The sequence below is a fragment of the Ursus americanus genome, chromosome 4 (genome assembly GCF_024610735.1).
Source record: "Ursus americanus isolate L20-20 chromosome 4, mUrsAme1.1.p, whole genome shotgun sequence".
Lineage (NCBI taxonomy): Eukaryota > Metazoa > Chordata > Mammalia > Carnivora > Ursidae > Ursus > Ursus americanus.
This window is the reverse complement of record NC_142130.1, coordinates 83,665,171-83,686,911: the sequence shown is the minus strand read 5'-3', so window position 1 is coordinate 83,686,911 and position 21,741 is coordinate 83,665,171. Positions and strand designations below refer to the sequence as shown.

The 21,741-nt window shown below is 35.6% G+C and overlaps 1 long non-coding RNA gene across 6 annotated transcripts in view; it reads left to right on the top strand.

Annotated features, from left to right (window-relative positions):
* LOC148110283 (uncharacterized) overlaps positions 1 to 20,345 on the top strand; it is a 64,216-nt gene extending 43,871 nt beyond the window's left edge. For 3 of the 6 annotated variants that reach the window (XR_015724252.1, XR_015724251.1, XR_015724254.1), the window contains 2 exons: positions 17,507 to 17,570; positions 18,643 to 20,345. This is a non-coding gene — a long non-coding RNA (uncharacterized LOC148110283). Of the gene's footprint in view, positions 1 to 10,718; positions 10,831 to 17,506; positions 17,571 to 18,642 lie in introns of all 6 variants that reach the window. The other 3 variants (XR_015724258.1, XR_015724253.1, XR_015724255.1) reach the window with 2 other exon arrangements.
* Positions 20,346 to 21,741: the final 1,396 nt, after the last annotated feature.

Sequence of the window (21,741 nt, the reverse complement as noted above, 5' to 3'; positions counted from 1 at the left end):
TCCTAAATGCCAATTTTCTTCCTTTTCATTTGCATTAACAGAAAAAAAATCTTAAAAGAAAAGTTATCTAATAAGTAAAAAAAACTCAAAACAAAATTATCTAATGAGTAAAAAAAAAAAAAAACCCTCAAAACAAGGTGCTTGCACAGGCTTCTATAACTCTGTCACTCTTTGAATGATGTTTTGATTTTTAATCACAACCACAAAGTCTTGTACAACTCATAGATATTATGGAAGAATGGGTAATGGATATTCCATGCTCATGGATCGGAAGAATTAACATAGTTAAAATGTCTATGCTACCCAGAACAATCTACACTTTCAATGCCATCCTGATCAAAATACCAATGACGTTTTTCAAAGAACTGGAACAAACAGCCCTTGAATTTGTGTGGAACCAGAAAAGGCCCCGAATTGCCAAGGAGTTGCTGAAAAGGAAAAACAAAGCTGGGGGCATCACATTGCCGGATTTCAAGCTATACTACAAAGCTGTGGTCACAAAGACAGCATGGTACTTGCACAAAAACAGACACATAGACCAACGGAGCAGAATAGAGAACCCAGAAATGGACCCTCGGCTCTTTGGGCAACTAATCTTTGACGAAGCAGGAAAAAACATCCAGTGGAAAAAAGACAGTCTCTTCAGTAAATGGTGCTGGGAAAATTGGACAGCTACATGCAAAAGAATGAAACTTGACCACTCTCTCACACCATACACAAAGATAAACTCCAAATGGATGAAAGACTTCAATGTGAGACAGGAATCCATCAAAATCCTAGAGGAGAATGTAGGCAGCAACATCTTTGACAAGGGCCACAGCAACTTTTTTCATGACACATCTCCAAAGGCAAGAGAAACAAAAAAACTGAACTTGCGGGACTTCATCAAGATGAAAATCTTCTGCACAGCCAAGGAAACAGTCAAAAAAACTAAGAGACAGACTAGGGAATGGGAGAAGATATTTGCAAATGACACTACAGATAAAAGATGGTATCCAAGATCTACAAAGAACTTCTCAAACTCAATACACACAAGAAACAAATAAACAAATTAAAAAAATGGTCAGAAGATATGAACAGACACTTTTCCAATGAAGACATACAAATGGCTAACAGACACATGAAAAAATGTTCAAAATCATTAGCCATCAGGGAAATTCAAATCAAAACCACATTGAGATACCACCTTACACCAGTTAGAATGGCAAAAATGGACAAGGCAGGAAACAACAAATGTTGGAGAGGATGTGGAGAAAGGGGATCCCTCTTACATTGTTGGTGGGAATGCAAGTTGGTACAACCACTTTGGAAAATAGTGTGGAGGTCCCCTAAAAAGTTAAAAATTGAGCTACCCTATGATCCAGCAATTGCACTACTGGGTATCTACCCCAAAGATACAGATGTAGTGAAGAGAAGGGCCATATGCACCCCAATGTTCATAGCAGCATTGTCCACAATAGCTAAATCGTGGAAGGAGCCAAGATGCCCTTCAACATATGACTGGATTAAGAAGATGTGGTCCATATATACAATGGAATATTACTCAGCTATCCTAAAGAACGATTTCTCAACATTTGCTGCAACACGGTCGGGACTGGAGGAGATAATGCTAAGTAAAATAAGTCAAGCAGAGAAAGACAATTATCATATGGTTTCACTCATTTATGGAACATAAAAAGTAGGAAGATCAGTAGGAGAAGAAAGGGAAGAAGAAAGGGGGGTAAACAGAAGTGGGAATGAACCATGAGAGACTATGGACTCTGGGAAACAAACTGAGGACTTCAGAGGGGAAGGGAGAGGGGGAATGGGTTAGGCCGGTGATGGGTATTAAGGAGGGCACGTATTGCATGGTGCACTGGGTGTTACACACAAGTAATGAACCATGGAACTTTACATCAAAAACTAGGGAAGTACTGTATGGTGACTAACATAATATAATAAAAAAAATTATTAAAAAAATGTGAAAAAAATATGTAAGACCCTCAGTTAAGTACAATGCATGTTGAAAGAACTTGAATTTGAAAGACATATATTTACTATATCATAAAATATAGTGTTGCTATAGTTCTCTTTGCATTAATTACTGATAAAATATATGCCCTTGATCTGAGGGTCAATGACGTTTTCAATTTATCATAAAAGAACTGACATAAGTTATGAGGAATAACTTGATACATTTCCTGTATATGCTCTAAGTTTGGATTTACCATTTCATATCTGAAAATATTTGTGGAAAAAGTATGAAATGTGTCTATACATTTTCACAAACTTGAACAAATTGCAAAAAATTTGAAGAAAAAAGAACATATTAAAGAAATACTGTTTTAATATTTTTTTGAAACATGGAATACTGGATGACAAATAGTTCTATTATTACTATATTGAACATCTATGAGGCTACGCTGCTAAGTATATAATTGTGTTAAATACATTGTTTTTATGCAAATAAATAGTTTTTAACCAACAATCTGAACTTGTGTGAAAGAATAAACAGTTATTTTGAAATATTTTTCCCCAGTACTACTGATTTTGTGGGAAATTCTTGAAACATACATTAGGAAATGTCTATGCAGAAAGCACCTCACAGTGAAAATTAAAATGTGCAGCCACATCTTGGCCATTATAATATTCAAGGGAGAAATTGACTTAAGACATTAATTTTGGTATTTTGCACAGGAAAGGATAACTAGAATAAAAATCATCTTCTTTTCCCTAATAATATGTCTATTCGATTCCTGAAATTTACAGGCAAATAACTTTTACTTAACATAATTGAGATTTTGTTGATCTCCTGTTCTGAAAGTGGAAGAGATCCTGAAAGCTGATAAGAACTTCTAAAGAATAAAGATCAGTTTAGTTCTTGTGCTTGTAAAGATGGAGGTATTCAAGATGATTAAAAAATGTAATATCACTCTTTCAGCTTGGTGCATAATGAAGAATGATTAAAAGAAAGAATCAGGTGCCTGAGTTTATATCAACCACTATAATTGACTACATTAACTTAAAAAAGTAGAAAATCATGATTTTTTTACTTTCTTTTACATACTTTCTAAAAAGTATGATTAAATTGTTAAAAATCCATTTCTACATATAGATATACCTTTAAAAACAGATTCTCCACTAAATATCTTACTTCCTCTGGTTTTAGTTAAAAAAATGATTAATAATTTGTATGAGTTGCTTTTTACAGGTCAACCCCTATGAAGATCTCATGATAAATTGCCATATTGGGCCAAATTGTATATTATATAACCAAGTATTTTGTTTTAGAATGACACCAAAAAACACATAATTATGAGGGGAAACAAAATTGGCCATAGCACCTATCCCTGGAGAATCTTGTTTATATTTTTTCATCCAAAGATAAATTCTGTCTTTAGTTTACTGTTGCCTAAGCCAGTTCCCTAATCATGTCAAAATATTTTTCATGATCTTGTGATTTTTCTGTAAAATCACTTGTGTATGCATACCTGACACACACACATGCGCACACAGATGCTTCTTTGTTCACACTTTTTGACCCTCTTAAAAAAATATACAGACAGACTAGCATAAGTTTTCCATGACTATCTGGCAATGATTTATATTTGCTTAAGTACTTTTTTTCAAATTTCTAGTAGTGTTTCAATGGGGTTACTTGGTAGGAGATCAAGAGCTGTTGCACAGCAGTTTCTACTAATTTAAAAAAAAAAGATAAGATTCTGTTTTAGTCCCTTCAGTTGACTATAACAAAATACCACAGACTGGGGGACTTACAAAAAACAGAAATTTAGCTCTGGAGGCTGGAAGTCTGAAAACAGGGGGATAGGTGAGGGCTAGGGAGCTCCATAGGAACCCTTCATAAAAGTGCTAATCCCATGGGGCACCTGGGTGGCTCAGTTGGTTTTTCGACCAACTCTTGATTTTGGCTCGGGTCATGATCTCAGGGTCGTGAAATGGAGCCCATGGTGGGGTTCTGTGCTAGGCATGGAGCCTGCTTAAGTCTCTCTCTCTCCCTCTCTCCCTCTGCCTCTCCCAGACTCTCCCTCTCTCTCTGTCTCTAAAAACAAAAACAAAAGCAGAAGGTGCTAATCCCATTCATGAAGATCTCACCCTCAAGACCTAATCATCTCCTAACACCACCACCATCAGCATTAGGATTCCAGCATGTGAATTCTGGGGGCACGCAAGTGTTCAGACCAGAGCAGATATGTCAATAGAGGGAGACAGACAGCTTTTTAGATAGACAATAATTGTGGGAAGAGGGGCCCCAGGAAGTGTCTCTGTGGGAATGGATTCTTGAAAGAGATGTGGAAGGATGTGCAGAAGCTCGCCAGATAAACAAGGGTAATAAAGTCTGGGTAGAAAGAGCATTTGAACAAGGTTACAGAGCCTAAGTCATGTTCAGGAAAGTACAACTTGTTTTTAGTGATTACAATATAAGGTGCATTTTTGATGTGTAACTGGAAATGTAGGCTAGACAATGAAGTTATTTATTTGTTTAAAATGCCATCTTTACCAGGGTTTTTCAAACTTTTTAAATTGAGAATTGCACTTTACTTTGTAACTATAGTTAATTTAGGGATGGACAGTTCTTGCTTTGCATGATCCTTATGGTTCTATCAGTCAGAAACCCAATGCAGGTCTCACCGGGCTAATATTTAACCTAGTCACTAGGTGTTGACAGGACTGCATTTATTTCTGGAAGCTCTAGGAGAAGAATCTCTTTCCTGGCCTTTTCTGGTTTCTAGGGACCACTCACATTCTTTGGCTTATGGCACCTGCTTCCACCCTTGCAGTCACCAATGGATCAGGTTCTTCTCACACTACCATCTATCTCTTTGGTTCTGCAACAACAGGAAGACTGGGAGAGGTTTTGTGCTTAAAAAGACTCATGATTACATTGGGCCTACCTGGATAATGATCTGCTTATCTCAAGGATTTTTTTTTAAGATTTATTTATTTATTTGAGAGAGAGGGAGAGTGAGTGAGCAGGGGGTAGAGGGAGAGGGAGAGAATCCCAAGCAGAGTCCCCACTGTGTGTGGAGCCCATCATGATCCCATGGCCCTGAGGTCATGATCTGATCTGAGCCTAAACCAAGAGTCTGACATTCAATCCACTGAGCCACCCAGGCACCCCTCTCAAGATTTTTTTTTTTAACCTTAATCACATCTGCAAAATCCTTTTGTTATGGAAGGTAACCTACTTATCTATTCCCGGAAATAGCATATGGACATCACCGGGGGCCCATTGTTCTATCTAGTACAGTCCACTTTTTGGTCCCCTAAAATTTACTTCTGTCCCTCACACAAAATTCATTCAGGGAACCCAAGTTCCTCAAAAGTCTGACTCATTAAACTGTCAACTAAATGTCCCAAATCTCATCTAAGTCTCATCAGTTCAGAAGTCCCAAATGTCATCATCTAGATGATCTAATTTAGGAATGGGCGAGACTCTCAGTTTAATCTATCTTGGTATACAATTCCTTGACATTTGTGGCTCTGTGAAAGTAAAGAAACACATCATGTGCTCCTGAAATACAATGGTAGGACAGACATAGGATAATAGTTATAGACAGGAGAAAATTTAAAATAAGGTTCAAATTAAAGGAAGAAGGGGGGCATGGATCTTCCAAATTTCTAAATCTAGCTGGGCAGACTGCATTAGGTTTCAAGGCCTGGGAATAATTCTCTGTATTTTCAGCCCCCTTTTCAGGCTCATGCTTCCTCCTCTGAATCATCCTTCCCTTTTCATGAAATATGGCAGGTGTTTGCAGCTGAAGAGGTTTAGCAGCTTGTTTCTTGCCAATAGAATTTTAGCTTTTTTTCATTTCCTACTTAATCCCTTTTATTTTAAACTGGCATTGTTTCTTACAGTATAAAATCAGCAAGAACTTCGTGGATCTCCCATGTATGTCATAGAAATTCACTCCGTTAGACAAGAGACTTTCCCACAGATATTTGTTTCATAATTAATTCTCTTTTTTTGACTTCTCCTGACATCTCCCAGAAGCAATACCCTTTAATTTCCTAGAGCTTCTCTGGTTTGTTTCGGGGATATTTAAGTCACATCCGTAATCTCTTCAAAGAGCCTCTTGTGTGACTGAGTATTCTGACATTTTGATCTTTTTGAGGTATTAGGAAAAGACTGTCACAGTTACACCCTCAGTTTTTCCTTCAGATCCTACATTCCTGACAGCAAATCTCTTAATTTTAGCATCTTTTTCTATCTGGATAGGCTGAGAGTTGACCAAATCATCACCTCTTGGTTCCTTTTGTTTATTCATTTTTCTCTGAACTTATTTCCCCCTCCTTGCATTTCACTATGAGCAGGAAAAAGAAACCAGGCTGCTGTCTTCATCCTTTAGCTTAAAAATCTCTTCAGCTAAGTCTTCCATGTAATTGTAGGAAACAATTCTGCTAAGATTTCTGCCACTATATAATAAGGTAAACCTTTCTTCCAATTTTCACTAATGTGTTGCTTATTTCCTACTAAACTCTTACCAATAGCACCTGCTATGTCCATATTTCTACTAATAGTCTACCGTAGTCTATGTTCTCTATACCATGTCCTTCACTTCCTTCTCAGTCTTCACTGTCAGAGTCACTAACATCCGCATTTCTACTAACAGTGTGGTCAAGGCGATCTAAGCTTTTTTTTTGATAATGCTCTTCAAAATGGACTCACTAATTCTAAAGCCACTTTGACATCTTTTTAAATATTTGTTACAACAGTATATTACCCTCAGGTACTCAAATCTGTTTTAATTTTCTATCGTTGCCATAACAAATTCCCACATACGTGGTGGCTTTAAGAAACACAAAAGCATTCTCTTATAGCCAACATCCTCTTTCTAGCAATGTTTTCTAAATAGAATGAGGGCTCTCTTTGTTCCCTTAAGTTGCAGCTAATGCCCACCTCTTCTAAGGGACAGAATCAGCAGTGATTTTTCTCTTCTCAGAAATTATGTTTTGCTCACAGATTCTACTATTGAGTGCTACTTACCCTGTGTTTTGGTGTGTCATTATTTATCTTTATAATATACGTCAAGTTATCTTGATACAATTAGATATCCAAGGAGAGGAACTGTGGGCATTCTTAGCATCTATTACAGTATTTTTATATGGTAGCCATTTTGATTCCCTTTGTGAATGATATTGCAAAACCTGACAGATAACAGATTAGTTAAAGGAGAGATGTTGCCTTTACGAAGTCAAGTTTTTGGAAGTCAAAATACTTTACTAACAGCAAGACACACATATTTTATGTAGTGACTTGTCATTACTTTCTAATCTTTAAGTGCTGCTGTTATTAATAGAATATTTTAGCTTACAAATGCTTTTAACACATATCTTGTTTCATCTTTACACATACACACAAATACTCAATACACAAAAGAGGAAAATGGAGTCACATGTAGATTTCAGTTGTGTTTGCTGACCTGCACATGGTCAAGAAAGATGTTAGTAGCAAAACAGAAAGTAAATCCAAGATACAATTACAAAACCTTTGTTTTTCCCACTATGCTATATGTTCTCCTTTCATGTAGATTTTAGAACAAATTAGTACCTGATACACGTACCATTTGCATCATTACATCAAGTTTCTTGAGAATTGGGAAAGGTACAAGAAGGAACAATTAATTTTGGAGACCTCATTTTTGGTGTAATTAGTGAAAATATGGTGATATTGTATTTGCCAGAGAAAGCAATTAATCTTGGGAAAGGAGGTCACATCATGAACAGTTAAGTTAAATCACTGCAGTGAAAGAGCGCTGACTAATTGTTTTTCTAAACATTCAATACGCTTTGATGATTTATTATTATAATGCATAGATTGTTTTTTGAAGTAATTATAAAAGCACATAAATAATCATGGATTGTGCCTAATGGATAGTAAAGGTAGTCCCAAAACTTAGAAAGAAGTTATGGTATTGAAAAATAAAATGTGGAAAATAGATAAGTAAATGGGTGAATAAGGAATCTTGGTTCATGGGTTTCATTACTATTTGAGAAATAGCAAAGGAAAAACTTGACATAATAACATACCAATCAGAACACATATCATGAAATACTGAAAACTAGAAATCAGAGAGGAAATAATTTAGAGAAACTCCAAACTTTGGCTTTCTTTTTCTTCTGCCTCTACAGCAGAAGAGTCCTGCTAATGAGAATGAATATATATTAGGGCCCCATTATTTGATCCTGTGGTTAACTGTAACCATGTGAGACATTAAACTCTCTCATGATCTTCTGATTGGAATGCAGATTACAATAGGAACTTTTCTTATAAGAGAGTGCCCTGGGTGAGCATAAGGCACCAAAGCCAACTCCTTGAAATTTTACTTCTTGTAAATTTTACTTCTTGTAATACATTTGCACTGACCACTATAAAATAGTCCCTCATTAATTTTTTTTCTGAATCAACTTATTGCATGCAAGCAACAGAAATTATCTCTGGTTAACTTCTGCAGTGAAATTATTTCTTAAAATCCTATGAAGAAGTGCACAGAATTGCTACAATGGTGGGGAACCAGATTCATAAAATGGTCAGCAACCAAGGGAATCTAGGTAGGACACTTCTTTCATATCCTTGTACAAGGACCTCTTCCACAAGATATTCAGTCCGGCAGCACTGCCATTATGAGTAATTTCTTCACTCCTCATGGTCTCCGTGTTCCCTATTCCAGAATCAAAGTTCTAGGCAGGAACATCTGATTGGTCAAGCCTTTCAGGAGGTGAGGAGAGTAAATAGTTCTGTAGTGTGGGTAATGCTCTGGATGTTGATACTGAACCTGAAAACTAGCTTGGAGACATTCTTTCCTCCAAGTGCTGTTGTCTGTAAATACATTAAGCAACTCATCACTGTCTTCACTAACTATTGATTAAAAAAAATAACTAAAAAGAACAGGGTCAAGTGTAAAGTTCTGGGACATGTCGTTTAAAGTCTTTATCGGATGATATTATGGAAGATTCTGATGGATGCATTTTGGAAATACAGATCCATAATGTTTTGTGTAGGTGTTCTCAGCTGGTGGAGAGGTGTCAATATTCCTTCAGGGATTTAAAATATACACATTTCTTTCATACCTTAGAAGACAGAAAGCCTCCCTCAGAATGATTTATGTGGTATGAGAAATGGTTTGGTCCTAGCTCTTTTACTATTCAAATGTATCCATTTATCTGAGTGGTTGTGGTGTTATAATATGCCAAATCTTACCCCAGGTTGTGTGGTATATAATATATAATATGTAATATATAAAATGTAACATAATATACTATATATATATATTATGATATATAATACTGTACCAGTATTAGGCTAAGGGAAGGGTCATCTTTTCACTAAATTAATATTTCTTTGGTTCTCAACCTTCTTGAGAGCTTCTTGGGTGAAATCTGAAACTGTCCCTTGTACCCAGAGGGCAGGGAGAGATAGAAGAAAGAGGCAGGCCATGCCAGGTTGCTTGGTGGCAGGTTTAATAAGCAAGTGAATGTACACGAGAGGCTTGTTTTGATGGCTGCATAGATTTCCACACTTGCAGCCAAAGTCTTAAATGTTTATATAGAGGCCTTCACTAGGTACAGTCACATACATTGTCTAGATGGTCTCATCACTACCTCAAGGATGTGTCCTTGGGACAGCCTCTGAGGGTGGAGAAGGCAAGTGGGACACACGTTCTAAGGATAGGGGAGCCTCTGATTGCCGGGGTCCAGCTCATGTGTCAACTGGAGGTTGCATCCCCCTGATGATTGCCTCTAACACTTTATGAAACCCCAGAGAACTGAGGATTTTCCCTTAATTTAGGGCCAGGCAGATACTGTAAATTAAACAGAATTAAATACGTATGATTATTTTTCATCTCTAAGAAGAAATACTCTCATTTAAAAAATCTGTTTTATCTTGTTCTTGATAAAGATGTAGACCTCTACAGAGAAATATTTCTTCACTCCTTAAACCTACAAGTATAATGGTAAATGATAACTGACACTCACGTTCAGAATTGGAGACTATTAGGGAGTGGTGGGGACTGTACTGAACAGAAGACCACATTCCTTTCTTGTTGGAAAGCCATCACAGAGATCTAGCCAACTGTTGTCATATGGGCAATGAAGCCCAGTATTGCCAGATATTTCCGTTTTTTCAACAGAAGCCAGAAATTTGGGTTTTTATGTGAAATTTCCCAGTTTTAAATGTTGGTAATGTAAACACACACACACACACGCACACACACACACACACACACACACACACACACAATACAGGGGCCAAATAAAACATATGTGTGGGCCAGGTTCAGCTTGCAAGTTGCCAGGTTGCAACCTCTTCTAGAAGCATAGAGCTGGAGCCCAACTACTATCTCGATCTGCCCAGTAATTGTTGTTCCCCGGGGACCTGTGGCTTTTAACAGAAACAGAACCTTGATATACCTTTCCCACCAGCCTGCCCACCTTATCCAGATTCCAGTGGTGGCAAGCCAATGTACTTCCTTCGTGACTCTCACCACATAGATTTTAACCATTAACTTTCCCACCAGACCATGAATTCCTTAAGAGCAGAAAGTCTTTGTTCATGAGCTAATGGTATAGAAGCGGAGGTATGCTAATTATCATGAATAAGCCTCACTTAAGCAATAATTCTTCTATAGTAATATTTCCAACATTTCTTTCCCTTGTTCTAAGAGATGATCCTCCTGAAACACTGACTTTTTTCTTTTTTCTTTTTTTTTAATGTAAAGAGTGAAAGATAATTGTTGATCTTTTGGCTAAGCAGTCCTTCTGACTAACTCTGAGGAAGAGTTAATTCTTTACTGTGAAAGGCATAGCATAATGAAGAACTGACACAAATTGGTAAGTTTCAAGATCAGTAAATAGTTATTGAGTATCTACTACATGCCCCAAGGTTGCTGATGCAGAAGTAAGCATGAGGAACAAGTGTCTGCCCCAAAGTCTCTATGCCTAAAGGAACAAGTGTCTGTCAAAATTGGCACAGAAATGTCTATAAAAAGGTCTTAGGTTCTGATCTTGGGTAGGAGTGGCACATGTGCCCCATCTGGAGGATTCTTGCATCTTGGGTCCAAAGCCATGATGAATGCATCCCTGCTCTTCTCCACTGGATTCCCTCTGGGGGTGCTCAGAGACAGGATTGAATGTGCACCCATCATTCCCATTTTCCCAAATCTTCCCACTTGTGCCATTTCCATAAATCCCAGTGAAGATCTTGGACCACATAGATATTTTAAAATAAAATTGAGAGAGGAAATCAATAAATGCCAAAAGTTACTTCTACAACATAAGTGGTTGGATGGTCAAACCTGGAATTATAATTTTTGACTGGTTTCCTTTCAGGAAAACAATTCTTTTTTTTTTTTTTAATATGTTACTTTATTTTTTAAAAAGATTTTTATTTATCTATCAGAGAGAGAGAGAGAGCACAAGCAGGGGAGGGTCAGAAGGAGAGGGAGAAGCAGGCTCCCCGCTGAGCAGGGAGCTGGATGCAGGGCTCGATCCCAGGACGCTGAAATCATGACCTGAGCTGAAGGCAGTTGCTTAACCAACTGAGCCACCCAGGCACTCCAAGAAAACAATTCTTAAGTTAATGTAATAATAATAATGACATTTATAGAGTGGAGACTATATGTGTTAGCTATTATTCATGTGCTACTTTGTTAAAGCCTCGCCAAAGATGGTCAAGGGCTATTCATATGTGCTGGATGTTTTACCTCTGTTACCCTTTTATTATTTACCAAAATAAAATAAAATAAAATAAAATAAAATAAAATAAAATAAAATAAAATAAAATAAAAAATATATTATTATTTCACTTAACATTAGAGGAAAAAGAGCTTTAAAGAGGCTTAAATATTTTTCTTAAATTTACCTTGTTGGTTATGTAACTAAGCTTGGATTTCCCTACCTCTATGAAAAGTCACAAATTTTCTATTACACTACATAGTTTATTTTATTGGGGTCTAAAGCAGTTTCATCCACTGGTTTCTAACTAAGGAACAGAACACTTCACTAGTCTCCCAATTGTCTCTCTATTCATGTATAAATGAGGAATAATTTTGGCCACAAGTCACAGAAAATCTAGGAATGGATGAAGCAAATATTGTAATTTGGTTTTGTTAGAAGCATATTTGAGAAAGAGACTAGCGTCAGAAGTTTTCAGAGGGAGTATTTTCAAAAATATCACCTTAGGGATGTGAAGGAAGCAAGACTCTGGAAGGAAAATTGGGCTGAGGTTTATTTATAACAAGACCTCAGCCATGCTTTGGTGAGTGCCAAAGGTACGATGGCTGTCAGAGATGGCTATCCTGAGATGAGGGGAGACACCCAAATCTTTACAACTCACATCAACCAGTCATTGAATATGTGTTCCCCTGTAGGACATACACATTCTCAGGTGAGGAGGCATTCTTTAGCTGAAAAGGGATGGACAGCCAAGAGATGTTAATCCATAATCTTCCTAGTGGCTGAGAGAGTAAATCCTTTAATCCTGAAGGGAGGGATCTAGGCAGCCCATCATTATATTCGCCACAAATGAACATTTTGATTTTCTCTCATATGACAAGAAGACTAGATATTAGTAATTGCTGTGGTTTTGGTTCAGCCATTTAATAATGTCAGCACTTCTGCATACTTCTCTTGGTCTTTTCTTGCTTTCTCTTGGTCTGTTTCTCTTGGTCTGTTTCTCTTGGTCTTTCTTTATGATGGCAGGATGGCAACTCCAACTCTAACCAGCAAGATAAGAAAAAGGGAGAAGGGGGTGGTATCAATAATCGTGGTTTCCTTGATCAGGAAGCTGAAAGTCCTCCAGCAGACTCCCTTTAATTCTTATAGTCCAAAATTGGTCACAGGGCAAGGAAAACTGGCAAATTTAATAGTTCTCTGAAAACGGAATTATCTTAATGGACTTAGATTAATTTTTTGAGGCTGAAAATATTGTTGCCTGAAAAGGTTTCTTAGTAAGAGAGAAGCAGGGAATTGGTATGCTGTAAACAAAAAATCGGTACTTTCCATAGGTCACTTTATTCTTAATTTGTAACCACGTTAATCCTTAGGCAATGTATGCCTTATGGCCGTACCTTGGGCATGAGAACATTTGGGTGAGAAGGATGAGATGAGGCTTGAATAACAGTATTCCCTTCAAATGATGATATTCCCAACTCAATCTCTCTGAATCTGTAATATGATAGAAGATGAAGAATAAAGTGAGGGTGGAAAAGAGAATGGGACAACACACTGAAGTTAGCTGGGAAAACCAACCTTATATGTAATACGTAACACAAAAAAATGACCAAAGAAATCCCGTTCTAGTTAATGAGAAATAAGCTGTGCTTTCATTTATATTAATATCTGTTTGCAACATCAAAACATTTAGCTTCTTATTAGCTGTTTCTCAATGCTGATGTTTATTGGCATTGATATTGGACAAGAGTACATCTGCGGTAAATTAGCTTAGGAAGTCTTGTAAATGGGGTCATAGAGTCCTAGTAATTCAGGGTTGGAAAGACTTTGGAAATAATCTAACGCAAGCTCATCATTTTACACATAGGAAACCGAGATCAAGAAGGGGCAGGCTGCCCAAAATAAATATAGGTATAAACTTTTAAAAAATCTTTTTTTTTTCTTCTTTTCCATTAAGCAACAGTTAAGGGGTTTGCTGGTCTTGAACTTCTCTGTGGGCAAATTTGAGCAAAGTGTGATTGTCACACACACAAAAAAGTTGAAACGCTTCATTTGTATTCAGGGAAAAGAAATGTAGATTAAGTAATTTATATAAGATTGAAGTCTACTTCATGAGCCAAAGAAATCAAACATTAGAAGTACCACCTTTTGACAAAGTCATTATTTAAAAATAATAATTGCTATTATTACTGAACTCACAGAACAATTAACATGTTTCTGAATCAGCAAAATAAAACTAGATATTTCAGCAAGCATCTATTTAACTTGGTGATGTCCCAGCAGCCCAAATCTAAACATAGATTTCAATGGCAAAAGTTTGTTTAATGGGAAAACCTATCCAAAGAGAAACAATTTGTTTCATCTGTAGTGGGGAAATATCCATCTGCTATTAGGTTAGTACAGAAAGCCAAGAGTTTTGTAAAAATTTCCACTGGTTGGCTGTTGCTTGTCATCCAAGGGAAGGGACTTTCTGGAAAAAAAAAAAAATCACTGGGGGTGGGTCCATTACTTTTAAAAGTGCTACTTTGGCAAAAATCTGCATAAGGATTGGGTAGTTCAATAGTGAGTAACATTTTTCTGTTATTGGATGTGCTATGTTTGGGAGGATAAAGGGAGACCCAGCACAAGTGAACTGGCATAGGTGAGTAGGGTAATCTAAACACTAGCAACAGTGGCTATTGTCAGATGGACACTTAAGACGTATGATGCTTTTTTAGATTCATTTTTAGCTTACATTAATTAGCAAACCATCCAAATTATTACTTTGCTTCTGTATTCATTATTTCAAAAATATATTTTAATTCTGATTAAACTTTACATCATGAAAATCTTTGTTTAAGATGGGACTTTGAAGAAGGTTGCTGGTTATCCTTCTTCATTTTACAAACAAGGGACCAAGGCCAGATAGAGTAAATGACTTTGCCAAGATCACAAAACTAGTTAGTGACAGCTTTTTGATATTTTTCATTGTTTTGTGTTAGTCTATAAAGAAAGACTGGAGGCTCCCTTAGTCTCTAGGCTATAAAATTAGACTACCCATTGAAACAACACAGTTTTTGTTTTTCTATTTATTTATTTGTTTATTTATTTATTTATTTAGAACAGGACAGTGTATGAGGCACAGACTAAGGGACAGTTGTTAAGAATTCACATATGAAAGAGAAAACAGAAATGCGTCTAGAGGTTTAGTATAATTATCGGAGGGGCAAATAACATACTTTGATAGACCTTAGGGACTGAACTGCATAAAACATACTTCAAGGTTGAAGTGGTTGCCTATTTTGAAGGTTCAAGGTTGTGTTGCTTATTTTGAATTATGAAGGCATTTCAGCATATGTCTATGACATATTTTATATACCTAACATCATTGGGGAAAGAAAGACTATAGGGGAATTTAAGATCTGAATAGGATAAATTTTGCTTACAATGTCTAGCACTTAGAAATAAACTGTAATTCAGTGATATGCAAAGATATCTTGGTACTTCTGACAGAAAATGATGTATTGATATAATTAAAATCAATGCATTATATAGCGTATAGTTGGATTATATTTTATTAAAGTGATTCTAATATTTTGCTCTTAGTAATTCAAATTTTACTTCTTTCTAACTCTAGTTAGGGGTGAATTAATCATAATAACAATGAACCATTCAATCAAATAAACATGTTCCTCCTCTTACAATTTGTAATTAGAATTCATTTTCAATCATAAAGTCATTGTAGAAATCTTCTATTTCTTTGACTTAGGAATTTTCAATATAGGATATTAGTGATATTTGTGGCTGATCAATCAATATTTTTTTTGCTATGTTCAGTTAGCCAGCATATAGTACATCCTAAGTTTTTGCTGGAGTGTTCAATGATTCATTAGATACAAATTTTATGGTGAAGTATAATGTAAACTTGCTGTGGTCAAACTTGACAAGTTAGGAAACATTAACAGCAAAATTATTTTAAATGCAATATTTCATGATCTTTATTAAGTATGAAGTCTATTAAACTGATAGACCTCTGAAATGATTGGTTATAAAAATAACTTTTCCAATCAAAAGAGAACTAGAAAGTTTCATTTATTCTCATTTTCTTGTCCCTTTACTTCTTTTCAAATTAGCAAAGCTTAGCATGATTCATTTTTCTTTTGAGATAAAAGTTTAAATCAATAATCTTCCAATTGAGAATAATAACAATCCTAAAAATAAGCCTTCAAATGTTAAATAAAACTGACACTTCCAGAGTTGAGAACATCAGTGTCAGAAGGATTTTTAGGATTAGTCGTGAATTTCTAACAAATAATGTTGTTGCGTATAAGTAATTGTCATTTGCTCATTAGTGCAAATCTGGGAATATGCATTCTTACAATTATAACTTTTTTTTCCTTATAAAACAATTAGATCAAAACACTAAAAGAAGAAAGAAAGAAAGAAAGAAAGAAAGAAAGAAAGAAAGAAAGAAAGAGAAAGAAATAAAGGAAGGAAGAAAGAAAGAGAGAGAGAAAGAAAAGGGAGATAGAGAGGCAACCAAGAAACAGACTCTTAACTCTAGAGAACAAACTGATGGTTTCTAGAGGAGAGGTGGGGGGGATGGGGAAATAGGTGTTGGAGATTAAGGAGGGCACTTGCTGGAACGAGCATCAGGGTTGTATGGAAGTGTTGAATCACTATGTTGTACACCTGAAACTACTACGTGTTAACTAACTGGAATTTCAAAGAAACTTAAAACAAAACACTCTAGTGCCCTCCTGTGCTATTTTTTCTATTAAATCCCCTCCTTGACTGCGTCTTCTGTAGTGACATGAAGGTTCACAAGGGAGGGTGGGAAGTTTCTGGTCTCTTATATTCTTTATACTTGGTCTCTACTATCAGTTGAATAAGATACAGATACCTAAAATGACACCCATCCCTGACATTATAATAAATCCTTTTATGTTAAAATAGTTACAAGATAATTCTCCAATATTATAGTTAAAACCTTGAGATTATTTTAATCACAGGTTAGTCATGAAAACTGATGTTCAGAAGACTGGAAGGGTAGCTGGATGGTCCAAGAGCAACACCACCATGTAACAAGCCCTGTGCCAACATCAAAGCAGGCCAAGATGTTGGATGCGGCACTTGGAAAATAGCTTACAAGTTCTTTCTCTGTATCACCCAAAGCAAAGTAGAGAAATAAAAAATCTGACAATGACATAAAGATTGAATGAATGTATCCCTTAATGTAATAATTTATGTGCTTGAAACAATTTATTTAAAAGAACACCTGAAGTAAAGGCATTTCTACCGAAGGTCTTAAGATTCATTTTTAAAAATTACTGTGTATATTATAAAAACAACTTAGGCACACCATGTATTTACACATTATTTTTTTGGTAATATTCAAGTAAGTTACCAATCTTCAATCTTTTCAGAAGTTAGTTTGAGAATCACTACATTTGTATTTTTCTGGAAAGATGAAAGAATTGGAAATGGCTGCTTTGTGAAGGTCTAGCTACAGAATAAAAGCTCTAAAGAGATGTATTCTTTGTAAATAAGTGGTCCCTCAATTTCCTATAAAACAACCTAGACTCAAACATAGACATGTTGGATAATTTATTAAACTCCCTGACTTATTTATGCTCTGTGCTTTCCACCTTTGTAGTCCTGGTAAAATTCAGATATTATTGGAGGGTGCTATTGAATAAATATGGCTACATCTGAGTAAAACGACTAAAGTACAACACTAAAATGAAACTAATGAAATATCTTTTTATTAATAGAAATTTATGGTTTATTTAGTTTCATGGTTCTTTTTTCCTTTCACTTTACATCTATACTTGACTCCGAACGCCCAATTTGATAGAAGATTAAAAATATTAGGAGGAAAAAGTGGAGAAAAAAGAGTGGAAGGAATTATAAATACTAAGGTAAGATTTACACTGTAAAATAAATGAAAAATTAAAAGTATGTAAGAAAAAATAACATTGCCATGCAAGTCAGTCAGCACGATGGTTAAGTAGTGCCTGCCTCCCTGGCTGTCACTGCAGCACTCACGGAGGAGAACTCATGAGTTGCTCATTTATTCCAGAGCCGCACAAGGTCTAGCAGAGCAGTCTTCCTGGGAGAAGACTCGTGACCTCATGACTGTGGGGCTTCTACGCTGCTAGATCAGACCTGACCTCTCCCACAGCCATTTCACACGACAGAAACTTGACTCTAGCTGTATCTTGCCAGCCCATCCCCTGGCATGATCAGGATCAGGGTCCACGCCTTTTAGACGACCAGAATTGATTGCCTTAGTCATGGTGTTAGATTTAGTTTATATGGAGCTTTGTGAGACAACAACTATTTTTCTGACAGGCCAAGGGGAAGGACTCAGTCTTGGACAAATTAAACCTTACCCATCAGACATAAATAACCATTATTCCACATGAATATGAAGACTATCAATTATACATGAATATCTAACATAAAGATAGTCTCTGTCGCTTCTATCACTTCACTGAACTATTAATGTGGCTGTTCATTAATATTGGCTTATGTTTCTGGAAAGTACTATGACCCAAAAATGAGAAGTTCCTTTTTTCTCTCTCCCTCCCTTCCTCCCCCGCTTTTTCTTTACTTTCTTTTTCCTTCCTTCCTTCCTTCCTTCCTTCCTTCCTTCCTTCCTTCCTTCCTTCCTTCCCTCCCTCCCTCCCTCCTTTCTCTATTTTTTTCTTTCTTTCTTTCTTTCTTTCTTTCTTTCTTTCTTTCTTTCTTTCTCTTTCTTTCTTTCTTTCTTTCTTTCTTTCTTTCTTTCTTTCTTTCTTTCATTGTAAAATCAGAAAAAGTTCATCTAAATTAATTTATCTAAAGGTATCTTTTGTTTAAGCAAATGTTTGATTCGTAGGAAATTTGTCTTAAAATCAAATTTCTGCTCAAAGTCTTACTTGTCTATATGTACCTGAGTCAGATACTAGGTATTTATTGCTATAACTATTTATTGCTTCTCCCTTTTAGATGCCCAGTATGACTCCACTATCCTGCCTCCCATGAACAGGCGTGGACACATGACTGAGTTCATCCAAATAGCATGTGGACCTCCATCCTTGGTCGGCTAGAAGCTATTTCCCACCCCCAATTCTCTCTCTCTACCCAAGCCCGCTATTCATGTCAATGCTCAGGGAGTTCTCAGGATTTGTAAATTATGTGTTGAAGATAATAGAATTTCCCTCAGCCTAGGGCCCCAAGTGATTCTGTGACACAAACTTCCACCCCCAACTGCTAATAAAAACTTACATTAGCAAAACTTAAACTGCTGTCTAAATAAAAGCACTGAAATTTTGGGTTTATCTGTACGGCAGCTGAACCACTACACAGCCACAGGATTTTAACTTCAGAGATAGAGGACCCTGAGAAGTTATACAGACTGTAGGCCATACTTTAAAAAAAAATGTTAAAAATCAAAATATTTAAAAATGACATACTTAGAGGGACAACTTTTTGATAATGAATTTTTCATTCAACTTAAAACCATAATGGTATTCTGTGCTTTTTTATGCCTTATGAACTAGGTGTGGTTTTAAGATTTTTAAGGGGTCGTTTAAAAAATGAAGAAAAAAAAATCAAAGGGAAATATGTGACAGAGGCTATTATGTGCCCCACAAAATTTATCTGGTCCTTTACCGAAAATATTTGCTGACCTAAAGTGTAGTAGGAGGATTTTACTGATTGGGTCTAGGGGTGTGTGGATCAAAAGGTGGTACAGATTGAAAGGTGCTTTTGTTACTATAAACATTAAATGTTTGAACCCACACTTCTCAGAGAGCTTGTGGTTGCTTATGCTTTGGTTTTAATGGATAATTTATTATAGATTATGTCCAACTTTAGTCAAGAGAAGCAGCCATTTCCCATCATATTCTATTTTTGGAGGGACAGTAGGCCAGGTAGGAAATCTAAGTTTGAGTTTAATAGGCAAGTACTAAGATTGATGATAGGAATTTCAACATTTCTAAAGGTGATGAGATTTTAAAAAATGGGCAGCATGAAGTTAACAAAAAGAGCAAATAGTTAAGTCATGAAGTAATAGAAATTATGTGAGCAATCAAAGGTGTAGTTTGCTATGGAAATTAATTACAAAATTTTTCAATTACCACTCCATGTATTAATAATAATAATGCTTGTATTCAGTATTATGATCAGAAAGCAATAATTTTAACTTTTCTCTTCTAGTTCTAAAAGATTAAAATGCAGTTTATGATAAGCAACTCAATTTGCAACATGAATAATATGAATGATTTCCTTAATAGTTCTGGATAATAAAGTTTAGCTAAATACATGGGGAACGTAATATGAGTATTGACTCATCATTTTTCCCCTTACACATGCCCTTTGAGTTAATGTGGTTTTTTATTAAATCTAGATATAATTGACTTATTGTTAATTTTAGGTGTATAGCACAATGATTTGATACATGTATAAATTGTAAAATGATTGCCATGATAATTGAGTTAACATCACTTACGTTTTAGGAACTTAAACTTAAACTTCAGGGAAAATATTATTACCATAAAAAGCATTTTCCATAAAAGATTACCTAACCCCTGTTTCATCAGGTTAAAGGGTGACTGGGACACAGAATTCTAGTATAATTTTTAAAAAATGACTAAAAACCTCACGGAGTTCTTTGTAAAATAATTTATTTAATATGATGTAGATTTGCAAAACTAGGTACATCTTAAGAGTTCTAGTTTTCAAGAATTGTATTAAAATGTCCAGGTTGACCAACAGAGAAAGAGGGAGAGGGAAGGGAAGAGGAAAGGTTGTTAAGGGAGGGGGGAGAGAAAGAGAAAGGAGAGGCAAGGAGAGAGAGAGTCAGAGAGACAAAGGAAGAGACACAGAGAGTTAGAGAGAAGAAATAACAGTATTACTTTGAAAATAGGGGGAAAACAGATGGTAGATATGAATGATCCCTGGAAAGTCATGGGAACCCACAGCAACAAGAAAAGACTTGAAACATAAGAATTGTCAATGATTCCGCCTGGTGCTGAATTCTGTTAAAGCAAAATGTACCAAGGATTTTAATTATAATGTATTAATGTGTTTAGAAATTCAACTTTATGGTTTAAAAAAGTATATTCCAACTCTACATTTCTAATATATTTCCATATATTAGAAATATATATATAGAAATAATATATACCAGTCAATTGCTGATCTAATTTCCGCCACTATAGATTGGTTTGCCTTTCTAGATGTCATATGCATGGAATCATATAATACATGCTCTTTTGCATCTGAATCCTTTTACCCAGTATAATGTTTTGAGATTTACCTATGTCCTTTTGTGTTTCAATAATTCATTCCTTTTCATTTCCAACTAGGATTTTCCATTTCCATTTCATTTCCAACTAGGATTAATTGTAAGATTATAAACAATTTATTTTCCAAAATAGTTGTTCCATTATATATTTTCACCAGCAGTGTATGAGAGTTCCTATTGCTCCACATTCTAACACTTGATATTGTCAGTCCTTTTACTTTAAGCCATTTGAGTATTTGTGCAGCGATAGCTCACTGTAGTTGTAGTTTCTGTTTTCCTGATGACCAACGGTATTGTGCATCTCTACATTTATTTGACATTGCGTATTTTCTTTTGTGAAATATCTGTTCAAATTTTTGACCAATTTTTAAACTGCACCATTTGCTTTCTTATTATTAATTTTTAAGAGTTCTTTATAAATTCCTTTTCAGTGCTTATTCAGTTATTTCATAATGAGAAAAATGCCATGATTAAATTGCTAAGTAAAATTTCAGATAACGTAATTTATAGTAAAAACTAAACTATGTGAAACATGCATAGAAAATGATATAGTGAGAGTAATATGCCTTCTTTTCCTTTTCTGAAATTTCCATTGTTAAATAATAACCCTGGAGAAAAAAAGAGACTGCTCAAGAGTATGCAATTGAATACATTTAGACTTTTTTAGTTTTACTGAAGTTTAACTGATATACAAAAATTGCATACATTTAATATATATATTGATGAGTTTGAACATACGCATAAACCTGTGATGCCATTACCACGAGTAAGATACAAAGCATATCTATCACCTCCAA